Genomic DNA, 13,103 nt, shown 5'->3' with positions numbered 1-13,103 from the left:
TCCTACACTATCAAACCTACACCATCATCCACACAATTCCTATTTAAAAGCCTAAAACTAAGTTCACTCACATCTGTAGAAAAAATGCCAGTCAGTTCATACGAATGGTAGGGAATAGCAAAATAAGCACACACAAAAATGTGTTCTTAGACCTCATGTCAGGGCCTCCTGTACAAGGCAATAAAACTGGCTTATCTGCTAGAAGCCAGTAGTTTATGCCCTAGAACTTCAAGTGCCGTACTCTGTGCAGTGGCCAAACTCAGTTTTATTTTTGGTCTAAATCTTAGCTTTAGGAAACCACGTATGTGTTCTGCTTTAAGAAAAGAAGTCTAAATAATATGTTCCATCTCAGTGACATTTCAAATAAAACCACTCATTTTCTTGTCCAATGAAAGCACACAAAAAAACAGAGATACAATGTCAGAGTCAAGTTACAAACACTCTGCTGGCAGAAACCAATAACTAACACTCCATGAAGAAAACAGGACTTCCTGCAAGCACAGACATGGAAAACAAGATGCAAAAAGGTCAGCTGATACCCATTCAGACCCCTTAGCCTCAGTCTGGCCTCTCCCGCCAAAGCTCAAGTTAATGTGGGTGGAGGGACAGCAGAGAGGCAGGTTGGTGACATAAAGCCTCAGCAACTGTCCTAAGAAGTTCATGATATCAGAGGTGTTTTCCAAAGCAAAGATCTGCAAGGAGGCTATGACAATTTCAGCTGGTGTGCTGCACCCCTTCTGGCAAATTGATAACTCTCAACATGTGCACAATGATTTTCAGATGTAAAATATTACCCTTAGCTCCCTGCTTCTGAGAAACAAAATTTGCCTAAAATCATGTGGGAGTGCAGCCCCTTGACTGTAAGTAACTCAAAAGCGATAATTTAATTGTGAATATCTTCCAATTATTTATACCATAAATCTAAAACCTTGTCCTGAAACAGAGCTTCAGCAGATATAGCATCCAATGCATTAACCTTAAAACACAGCTTTGCGTATCAGAAAAGCTAAGTGAATGAAACAACAGAAGAAATCTGTTTCCCATGGTTTGGATCAAAGCACTCAATATAGCATATGGGAAGAATGGCAGCAACTACAGTTGATCATGGACATTTTCAAACCCATACCAAGGAGACATAAAGTCAAGGTATTTGTACACATCTTCTGAAGAATGCAACATATTTCACAGATCTGAGAGATGATGGTTTTGTAGGTCAAGGGCCTGCTGGTAGTCTGCAACTTGGCAAGTGATATGATGCTTTAGCAGCATGCAGTCACGTGGCATAGCCTCTGCAAGTGATGGCGGGGTCATAAGTGGCTAGTTGTGGGAACTGTGCTTGCAAAATTCAAAGAAATAAATCATCCATAGTGTTGATTTGTATGTTTGTCTTAACTCGCAGGTCTAAACTGACTTGATGGCCGAAGAGATTTTTCTATGGAGAACAATTCTGATCACCACCCTGCAACCTTTAGCATGTTCAACCTTACCATTTGGCCAAAAAGACTTAATACTATACACAAGGGGAAAAACAGAGAATCTGCCAAATAGAATACCTGGGGCAGGGCAATAATCCACACTCCAGAGCTCTACATCAGTAGTCTTGCAGTACTCATTGGAGGAAAAAACCTGTTTTCTTTGCCAACTGTGACACCTGAAATACGAAAGCAAGTAAAGGAAGTCAGAAACATGATATATCAAATAATTAGCATTAGAAAGGACAGATGAGAGTAGTAACTACCTCCTCCAAGGACTGCCAGCCTCCTCTCCAATTCACTATACAACTGTTGCTGTAAGGAGGATTGTTCACCTAGAGAGAGTTTAGGACAGAAAAAAAAAAAGTGCTGCCCTTTAATGCAGTTTAGCAGACATTAACTAGCCATATTGACTGGATAACTCTGCACAGACCATAAAGTACCAGCACTAGAAGACCAATGTGCTAGCAGTATGTTCTAGAGAAGATCTGTGGAACTGTCTTCTTTCCCTCTATACACTGAAAAGTGACCAGTTTATGACTCTGCTTTTCTAGTGAACTAAACTACTTTCAAAGCCCCTTCTGCATACTGCTTAACCCGTATTGTACTTCAGAAGGCATTTAACACAGCAAACAAAACTAATCACAAACTGACCTGGAAGGAAGGTTTGGGTGTTGTTTTTTTTTAAGTTTGTCCCTTTGGTAAGCACTTTATAGGAAAAAGGACAGTGTTTGATTAGTCTTTACAGCTTCTGGTTAGAGTAACTCTCATACAGCACTATCTCTGCTTCTAACCATGCACACAAAAGATTTACTGTGATAGATACAAAGGACCAAGCTCTTAAAAGGTATGAAAAGAGGAAAACTTCCTTCAGTGAAAGTTAATAATCTCCCTTCTCAAACCAAATTGCCCACAGCTGTGGCTAGTAAATACCCAATACTACAGAAAAAAAAAAGGAACAAAAATCATTATCCATTCAACATATGAAAGTAACCAGCAGGGAGGGTTAAGATGGGTTCTCTTCTCTACAACCACAGCAAGCAGTTTACTCTGAAGCAAAATGAATGAGCACTTCTTGTACTTGTGCAGCCACAGCTGCCAGCACACAGGGAGAGCACAGCTGACAATCTCTGAAAGATCCATTTGAAGGACTCCGCTTTCCACTACAGGGCTCCCCACAGCCTGGCACTGCTCAGTTTAGCTTTAACCAAGAGCCAATTGCTGATTTTTATCAAAAATTGACTAGGTAGCTGGCACAGTTTGAATGTGGGAGTTGTCAGGTGGCTAAGCTTCCTCCTACAGAACTAGTTTATGCAGCATGTTTTCCACACCACATCCCCAACAATTTCTAACCAATTAGAAAGGAAACCTAATAGCTTCTTGTTTCTACTTGTACATTTTTTGTGTGTAGCACATGCTGCGACTCAACAGGAAGGTCTTCACCTATCTCAGGCCCCAAACACAGCAACACCTTTAAAAACTTTTACTTGGTGGAGTAATTAAAATGTCAGTAGGGAAGTTCTGTGATGATGTTTTCTCATGAACCCTTGAAACCTTAAGGCCACTTTACACCACACCTCATCCCATGACTTCACAGAAGAATTTTAGCGGAAACTGCTAAAAGGCAGTCCCAAATCTTGGCACTTGTTAACTAAGTGTAGATGCTGGGGAACATACATTGCAGGACAGACTGTCTTATCAAAGACATGTACAAAGCAACAGGTTTTTACAATGATTACAGCAGTGGAGGGATTCACAGCACCTCCACTACACCACTGAACACGTACATATGACCTATATACCAGAAAGATTCCTATAACCTCAAAGTAATATTGCATACGACTCTCACATGACACTTAAGACACCAGAAGCAGAGGTTGGTTCAGAGTAATTATAGCAAACAAACAAACAAACAAACCACCAAAAACAACAACAAAAAAACCCCAAAGCAAAAAAAAAAAAAAAAAAACACCAGAATAAAACCCCAAAAACTCAGCACCTCAAGACTCAGCCCCGAGGAAGAAATAAAAGAAAAAACAACAAAAACAACAAAAAACCCACCCCAAAACCCAGATCACTGAAGAGAGAAAACAGGTGAGCAGGAAAACCAGCACAATGGTGGAGAAGTCATTGGAGTAAACAGCCCTGTACTATCTGCACTGCCTGCACTTAATCTGAGTCTTCTATCATATTCTTTTAACAGGTCACCCCCAATTTGAGAATCTGAATATTTGGCACTTTACTATGCATTAATATTCTGCTGCTGAAACAGTGTCTTAAAAGAAAATCCAAGAAGTCTTCAAGATACAATATTTGCAGATAATCTGGAGAACCTTATCCAAATCATAATTCATACATTCAAGCTAATTGTATTTAACTGTAGAAAAACAACAATAAAGAATATCCTCTCAAAACATCACTTACTGTTTATTCTTAGAAGATGATGAGCACCTGAGCTTTCTATCCTACCACAGCCTTCCCCTCACTTCTGTACAGTCTTCCAAATGGGAAGCACTTGGATCAGCACCAGGCTTTTCACCCATTTATCCAGACCACAGCCTAAATGCAGTCTCACATCATAACAGAAAAAAAAGTATATGTTATATTGTTGAATGTCTCCATGCCCAGGTTCTGTATCTCCTTCCCTCTCCTACTTCCTGCTAGAAATGCACATGCTTCAACATGCAAAAAATAATGATGCTAAGATACTTTTTTTCCCGCTACATATTTAGCACTTCTATTACATAGCTTTATTATATTTATTCTAACATTTCATTTTATCCATTTGATAGAATCTTTAACAATACTGAGAATGCTGATTAAATTCACACAAATTTTAGCACTTGTAATTTATTCCTAAATTAGCATTAAGCCAAAACAGCCTTAGACCTACTGCCCATTAGGATGCTTTCATCGTTTTGATTGCTTCATATATAAGTGATTAGGAAATTGCATTGCTACCTTGCTATTCTTTATCCCATTTCAATTACATCTTTTGCCACTCAATGCATTCCATACATTTATGGTTTTGATCCAGTCCCAAATTATTTGAGTACACCCAGCTGTATCACACAGTATCTGCTACGAGAGAGGCAGATGCCATCAAAATTTTTGAGGTACTAATCACCAGAGAATCCAAGAGTACTCCCAAATAATAAATCTGTTCTCTGAAAAGAATGCCACCCAGCTGACTGACTGAGAAGGCTGAATCCCTATCCTAACATGGCAGGGATTGAAGTCCAAACTTGCTTTAGAAAAGTAAGTGAGAACCGAAGCAGCCAAACAACCAAGTTTCTAAACAAGTAGTTTTTGAGGGAGCCACTAACTTGAAAATCATTACTCTGGTTCCTGCAAGACTTGAAACTTCAACTCGAGATATTTCTTTAGGAGTCACCAGTAATATCTAAGGAGTACCAAGATACATTGGAGGTATATCTGCAGATGTCATTATTACAGCCAATGAGATGGTAATTATTAGACAGTTTCTCCCATACTGCTTCATATGCTACATAAATCTCAGTGATGCTGTAAGATCAGAAAAAGATTCCAAAATGCTTCCCTCTTTTGTTCCTTCTCTATGAGTAATTTATATCCCTTCTATTCCTGTCTTCCTTTCAAAACACCCTCTTCATTTGCCTTGTGCTTTTTTTCCTTTCTCCTCTGCTTCACTCATCCAGAAACTGCACCAGGCTTTGGTTTAATTCAGAAGGTTGACAGCAGGCACTAAAGCAAAGACTGCTGGCTACACCCCATTTTGTCTCTATTGAGTTTCTAACCCTACCTTCAAGCATGGAAAACAATCAAGCAAACAAAGATAGTGTAAACCACCTACATTTGCTGTCCTTTATATCACCATGTTCAGACGGGTTCAGTTATTAAATTATTGCATATGTGTGGAAGTACATGCAATTAGAGGATTATCTGTCTTATGGACTTCCTGTTTTAAGAACAGGACAACATATTACAAGTTATAAAGCCTGTAAGACCAGAACCTATCACGCAATTCTTCACCTGCTTACTCTAAAATAAAAGGACATCAGCTCCATTTAGGCCAGAGCCAGACTGATGTGACACACATGGGAATTCAAGATAAAACACACTTCGTTGTGATTCATTATTTAATACACCTGCTTAAACTGGCATGAAAAGTGTGTTTATTAAGTGATATATAAATTTAGAGAACATGGTCACTATAAAGAACTTGATAAAATACAGGAGAAACTTCAAATTCTGAATACACCAGTTATAATTACAATGGAATAATCTACTACTGCCAGAAAATCAGGATTTTCCAAATTTTTCTAAGTGTCATCATTCTTCTCTTTCTTTCAGCTCCAACTTCTTTATTGTAAAATTAATATGGACACTGGTACTATATTTTCCAGTAATTACTAAAAGAAAAAAAAATTAGTCAAACCAACAGACAAAACTTGCAACACCCTAAATATGTAAAAATAAAGACCTAACTTGCAATGCAAGCATACATTCACATTCAAATATATCTGTTCAATCACCATATTGAACAGAACCAGTTAAATTAAGCTTGCAGCAGTAAAAGGGTCATGTCAATACATTTCCACAACAGATAACTTTTAGAAATCCATTCAGACCTCCCTAATAGGTTAACTGAGATTTACTTTACTATAAACATATTGCTAAATCTTGTGAATGCAATAAAAACGTAAGGATGTTTCCAAAATGGCCTGATGCAAACTGTACTATTCCAGTGTAATTTCATGAAGCAGGTTACCTCTATGGAGAGGTATGTAGATGCAGTATGTAGCTGTTCTGGCCTACAGAGATACAACAGGTTCCCTTTACATCTTACAGATTTTATTCAAAGCTTGTGTCTTTGATGTAATCACCAATTTTTCAGGAGACATATCCACGGAGGCAGAATATAACCTTGATTTCTAATACACAGGTACCCATTCAAAACCCCTTAAGCCTAATGACCTAATACCCTGAAAACCTCCTCAGAACAGATGTTACCTGTGGCAGGTTGGACACATAAAACTAAACTGTTGACAGCAGTCTTTCAATATACTGACTCATATTTCACCTGTGTGGCAGAGATACTCTATCTAGGCCATGAAACTGCATACTCCACCCCTGAAATGTGCCTTGCACAAAAGAGATTTCAACATATGGCTGCTAAGGAGTAAGGGGTAACTTTATATGCTCGCTTCTGCTCTGTCCCTTTATCATTAGGACTGTTAGATTAATTGCATGGTTTATTCAGCTATCAGGCAGATGTTACAGAACAGCTTCACTGAAAAAAATGCAGGAAACACTACATCAAGCTTTATGCTTCTTGTCTACTTAAGACTTCATAATGTTTTGGGTTCTAAGACATTATCAGATGAATTAGGCTAGAGTGCAAGTGGTGTGCTGCTGTACTACTGTTCACAGGAGCACTAAAAGATGAGACTTTGCTGGAACAGATTCCAAAGTGCAGGCAGCAACCCAAAGAAGTGAATTGGTTCAACTACTTTTTTAAAGTGAATGTATAATGAAATCGACTGAGGAAAGGGGACATCTATGAGGAATACAAGGAAGCAGCTCGCTGATCCAGGCCTCAGTAACCTGGAAATCTAAACCAACCCCTACTGTTATTCTACTGTCTACTTTGAGTTGAAACACTAGCATAAACACAGAAAAGATCTTCAGGAATAAACTTTGAGTATAAAGACAAATTCTCATTTTAGCTACAGTTGCCCTAAGCAGAGAATAAGAACTGAAGCATGCTTTGTTTTCCCAAGATGGAGGTAAAAAGAAGCACAGAATAGCACAAAACTGTCCCGTGAAGACAAATTTACAATCAATTTAACACCTTCTTAAAGTAATGCAATGTCTTTTGGTAGGTAAACATGTTCTTACTTGTTAGAATTTCAAGTTAATTTTCTATGTTAGTTTTCCCAGACTGAGTGTCAGTCTTCTCTGCTATCATACCCATACACGTTCTCCCATGTTTACAGATCTGAAGAAAGTATCTGCTAGCAGTAGGTTCCTTCAGAGGAACACTGTGACAATGACTCTATGAAACATTGTAGTATACAAAATGTTACAAAATAGTACCAGTCCCTTTTACCTATTTTTGTTGAAGGAAAAAAAAAACACTTCTGGAAATACTTTACCTGTCAACCATGAGATACAATGGGATGTTAAGGACCTCCTAATCGTTTAAGAAACGGTTCTTAAAGATGATTTAATATTTCAGAATTGCTTGCAATTGCTCATTTCTATAGTATTGTACTAAACCAGCCCACTAATGGTAATTCAGTCTTCTTTCTACCTAGTATAAGAGATAAGAGAGTAGTCTGCAGGGCAAACAAAGATTTGGCCTTCCAACATGAAAAATCATGTCAAAAATATATTTTCAGTGGAACTGATTTTTTGTGGGCTTCCCATCAAGGGCTTTTGAAAACAAATCTTGGAATTTAAGAGTCTGCGACACATTCAAAAAAATATCTTTCTCATCTGATGAAATATACTGGATCATTGTACATCCATTCCTTTAGTTTGACTAATAAAACAAGTCTGACCTGTCTAAAGATTAGCTTTGATCATTACAAGCAGTACAGTTTGTGCTGAATTTAATATGAAAGCCTGATAGTATTACTGTAGCAATATAAAAACAATAATTAGGACATAATTAAATCCCACAATTTACAAGTGGCAGGGCAATATGAACAACACAACAACGTACTATTCATCAGTTTAATTTAGTGCATTGCTGAGCACAAGCCCATACTAAGAACAGCTAATGGCCCTGCCTTAGAAATATAATGATTACAAATAGCAACTCAGCAACTCCACTTTTCTGGACAATATGTCAAATTACATGGCATAATAAACAATCGCACATATTAAACCAAAATAATACATGAACAAAGTTCTTAACAAGCAACTCCAGAAACTCTCAGTTACCTATGAGTAGCTTAATTCAGTAGGAAGCCATTCATGAAGAACAGAAAAGAAGACAACTATGCTTCTGGACTGACATGGTTGAAAATGGACTAAATTCAGAAACAGCATAGGACTGAACAAATTCTGACTGTATGATTTACAGGGACAATACATCATCTGCCAGTGAGCCAATTCCACACTGAGCACAGCCTGATCCCCTAAACCAACTGACCTGGCTGGCACTGATGCTTCATCGCTGCACAAGGACAAAAAAAGTGTTGGCTTTGTGGTTACCAGCCCAGATCAGTCCTGGAAGTGTCACTACACTACACTCCTCACAGTATGAAAGCCAGGGAGGCCTTTTGGCCCTTTGGAGCACACTGGTCTAGCATTATGTTCAGGCTATCAGTGCTCCCATAATGCAGAACACTGGTGGCCCTAACACAGATAAATACAGTAGTCCAGCAGGAAAAAGTGCAGCTGCCACTGCCATGAGTGAGAACATGGCAGAAGCTAAAGCTCTTGGGTAGGCCGTGTGGGTATTGGTCTCTTCTCCCAGACAACCACCAGCAGAACAAGAGGGCACAGTTTTAAGCTGCACCAGAGGAGGTTTAGGTTAGACATTAGGAAGAAGTTCTTTACAGAGAGAGGGTATTGGAATGGGCTGCCCAGGGAGGTGGTGGAGTCACCGTCCCTGGAGGTGTTTAAGAAGAGGCTGGATGTGGCACTGAGGGCCATGGTCTAGTAGACAAGGTGGTGTTAGGTCAAAGAGTGGACTCGAGGTCTTTTCCAACCCTAGTTGATTTTGCAATTCTGTGATTCTCTGTAGTTATTTTCATAGCAAAATACATAAGTCTGTGGTATTTATTTCTTCTTGGACGAGGCATTGGGTAGTGGTAAAATACAGAGGGATTACAGTTAGAACCAAGACAATTGACAGCTTGAAATGATCTTACACAGCCTCCACTCACACCCTTACAAATACAGGCTCCCAGCAGGCACCTCATTTTATTTTTGTTGTATTGAATAGGTTGCCATATGACACTAGGCATTATACTAAAAGGGTCTAACCAGTTGAATTCAGACTCTCAAGCCTAAATCCTTTACCTAATAAATCACATTCACTCCCTATTATTGTGTGAAGCTTTCTATTGCAGCTTAAATTAACTTCTTGTATCTACTTTCTCTTAGCAGACATCAAGCTATGATCATCTTTTAATCCTAACTAGTTCCTAGGTAAGGAAGATAGGACAGACTTTGGAAAACAAAGCTGTATTGGTGATGCACAGCGCTCTCTCCAGGTCGTTATTTATTTAGTAAGTTTTGTTTTGTTAACATGTTACATTACAATATGATACAGAACATAGCACCTGGAAAAGAGGTATCAGTTACTGAGGTTATCACAGCAGACTCTGCACCTTTGTGCCATATGGGTTCTGCAGCCTGTTTCAATGGGAAAGCCTTGAGAATTTTGGAGACTGGCTCTGCAGCAAACCTATTTGTTTGAGTAGGAGAGCTGGGTTACACAAGCATCTCACAGCTCCTGCTCCAGTTGTACTGCTAGGAGATGGATCATTATAATTTGTAATTATGCCTAAAAAAAGTGGCCTGGGACTTTCATTTGGGTGATTGCATTTTGTAAAGCAGCACACACCAGAACTCAAGATTTTCTAAAGCAAAAAGCACAAGGAAAGTTCTGCATCCTCCAGACCCCTCATTAAAGAGGAAGAAAAGCTGCCTGGATAGGTAGTCAGGAAGGAATGCAAAGTCATTTTGCAAAGGATTTTGAAAATAAAATTTTTTTTTTACTTGCTCCTCCGCTCTCAGAATACTAAAGGACATGTACTCACTGTGCTGTGCACTACAGATACCAGCCAGGAGTCAGGCTTCAACAATCCTTGTGGGTCCCTTCTAACTCAGGATAGTCTGATTCTATTTTTTGAGGCTCATCCTATTCTTTTTCTCCATCAGCAGAGACAAGATGCTTCAGCAGAAGGCTTTTCAGCCTAAGCACTTTTCTTGCAAGATGAGGTCTCTTAAAGGTAGTTTTGAAGTAGGATTTGTTCAGGGATTAAAATGGAACGTCACCAATATCATATAAACTATATGTTAGACTTTAGGATTCTCTCATCCCCTACATGCCCAACGGAAGCACACTGCCCCTGCAATCTGTCACATTTAGTGACACTGCAGAAAGCAGTACACTGCTAACAGAACACACCAGAAAAATCTAGGAGGTAAGAAACTATACCTGCAAGTATAATGAGCTGTACAATCCAAGAAGGATGTTCCTTCTTTATAATTCTATAAAGGTCATTAATGTAATTAAGTTGTGTTTGGTATTTTTATCAGTACAATAAAACAAAAAAAAATCAGATTATAAAAGCTACTTTATGATAAGAGTGAAAGACCAGTTTTTCAAAAGACTGCTCTCTTTGCTGTAAGATATAACCACAAAAACCTTATCAAAACCAATCCCTCAGTCTCTTGTGTAAAAAAATACATTTCCTCAAGTGCTGTGGGAACAGCAAATGAAAGCAAGAAGTATGAAAGCAAGTCATTTGTCCAAGGTCACACACCAGGCCAATAGCAGACCTAGAAAGAAAAACATGGTTGCCTCATTTGGAGTTGCCATCTGTTCATAAAGCTAGACTCCAAACACATTCTTTAAGCAGACTTTGGCACCACTGTTTAACTCAGCTTGAACCTGCTCAACAAAACAACATATGTCCTGATTTCCACTGAATAATGATGTCTTTTGGATTTAATAGATTCACACTGGAAATGAAATGTCTGGACATTTGGACGCCAGAAAAATGGACAGCACAAGCTTGACATCTTCTAATCCCTCACGGATTTTTTTTCTGTGGCCTGCTAAGAAATTCCACTATTCTTAGAGTCTCAATGTCATTCAACTACAATAGGCATGTCATGATTATTAAACTAGCATGTTCAACCTGCAAGCAGAGCAGAAAACAGTAAAAGTAGAAGGTGCCAGCTCAAGTTATTGGAAAACATATAAACCTGACTCATTAGATTTTTTGGGATAGATGGAAAAGGATGAATTTGATTTACTTTCTGAGTTCATCTTTGCCTCTTGCAAGTACTCCAGTCCTTCATCTAACTGCACAACAGCCACCTTTTCTTCACTGTCTTGTTTCTTATCTGTGGAAACTCCACCACTTTCCAAAGGAATTTTTCAGACTGAAGAGATTTCTAAGGCATTGCCCAAGATCATTGTCTGAAAACAGTGAGTTCTGAGGAGGAAAAAGAAAAATGGTACCAAGGGGCAAATTTAGTTGATGAGAGAAAATGCAAAACCTCCTGAGGGTCCAAGACCCAGCCTCTTTTCAACATAGCACATCTGTCCATCAATGGGTGATTAACAGAGAAGTTACCGATCCCCCTTGGGACACCTAGAGTAAAGCTCTCTGAATGTCTGAACATATTCAGGTGATTTTTGTACACCTTGTGTGTAGGTTTGGACTCTACCACAGTGAATGATTTTCTGGAACCAAGTCCTTTGGAACAGGGAAACAAAATGCATCCTCAATCTAAATTATCACCATCCTGTTGAAGGTAGAAATCAGGCATCCATTTACCATTAACACTGCTGGTGCTGACAACCACAATAAAATCAAGGAAAAAAGTAATTTAATCCAGGAAATTACTTTGTTCAAGACCCTGTTAGAAATACCATGCATTATATTTATAAATATATTACTTATATGTGTACATATTACTTATAAGGATATTCCTTAAAATAAACTCCTTAGAAACAGCTTACCATTTATCTTCTGTGCTCAAGATCCAGAGGTGTATGTGAGTATCCCTTCCCAAATTTCTTTACAGAGATGCAAAGATTTAATCCTTCTGGCCAAAATCTGTCCAGTAGAAAAAAAAAGTATGTCAGTGCTAAGCACTGAGTGCTGGGAGTTTCCCTTCCTTCTTACCCCATGCTGGAGTTAGAATAGGTGCATCACATAATTATTAGTTGCTTGGTAGGCAGCAACAGTTGTCAACACTCTCCCTGTAGAGCACTTTGAATTAAGTTGCTGCATAAGACACAGGAGAAAAAAAAAAACCAAACCAAACAAAACAGAAATCACCCACCAAGTTAACAAACCATCTTTCTGATCCGCAATCATCTCTTTGTGGATGAAGTAAGACCTCTAAAAAGCAAAGTAGCCCACAACAAGGAGACAAGAGGGTAGAAAAAGCCATAAAGCCAGAACAGCACTCTACCTTTGCTTCTCAAGATACTCTTTACATCTAAAAAAATGGGAAATAATGCAAGAAAAACCTTACTCTTTTAGCACCATAGAAATTTGATGCAGGTTACCTGGAAGTTACTTCTCTTCATCACCTTGTCAAGACACAAGAGTTTGTTGACAGAAAATATGTTGTTAGTATCAGAACTGTGCAAGTATTTGTTTTCCGATGATGTAGAGTGTGGAGGACCTGGATGACAAGTCAAGGATTTTTTTACCAGCTGTAGGTAATCAAAACTGACACACCTGCCTAAACAGCAGTGTACTTCAGAGGTTCACCTGGTAACACCTTGTGGTTTAGAACCTGCAAGAGAAATTTCAGTTGCTTCACCCTTCAATACAGAGGTGTTCCACAGCAGATAAATCCTGCTGCATGAACAGCAGCTCCAGGCCGTACTAATTATAAAGAAGTTTCAACCCCTTCAGTATGTTGTTACATAGTAGGTGAGTG

General features: G+C 38.7%; 1 protein-coding gene across 12 annotated transcripts in view; it reads right to left on the bottom strand.

Annotated features, from left to right (window-relative positions):
* Positions 1-13,103, bottom strand: part of MOB3B (MOB kinase activator 3B) — a 92,169-nt gene that overhangs the window by 59,369 nt on the left and 19,697 nt on the right. For 11 of the 12 annotated variants that reach the window (XR_007907990.1, XR_007907992.1, XR_007907994.1 and 8 more), the window contains exons 2-3: positions 12,169-12,265; positions 1,554-1,651 (exon numbers count right to left, since the gene is read on the bottom strand). The gene's annotated coding sequence lies outside the window, so the exon portion shown is untranslated. The remainder of the gene's footprint in view (positions 1-1,553; positions 1,652-12,168; positions 12,266-13,103) is intronic. The other variant, XR_007907991.1, reaches the window with a different exon arrangement.

The sequence above is a fragment of the Manacus candei genome, unplaced genomic scaffold (genome assembly GCF_025592945.1).
Source record: "Manacus candei isolate 608988 ecotype Guabito, Panama unplaced genomic scaffold, ASM2559294v1 h1tg000074l, whole genome shotgun sequence".
NCBI lineage: Eukaryota > Metazoa > Chordata > Aves > Passeriformes > Pipridae > Manacus > Manacus candei.
This window is presented reverse-complemented; position numbering and strand designations above follow the sequence as displayed.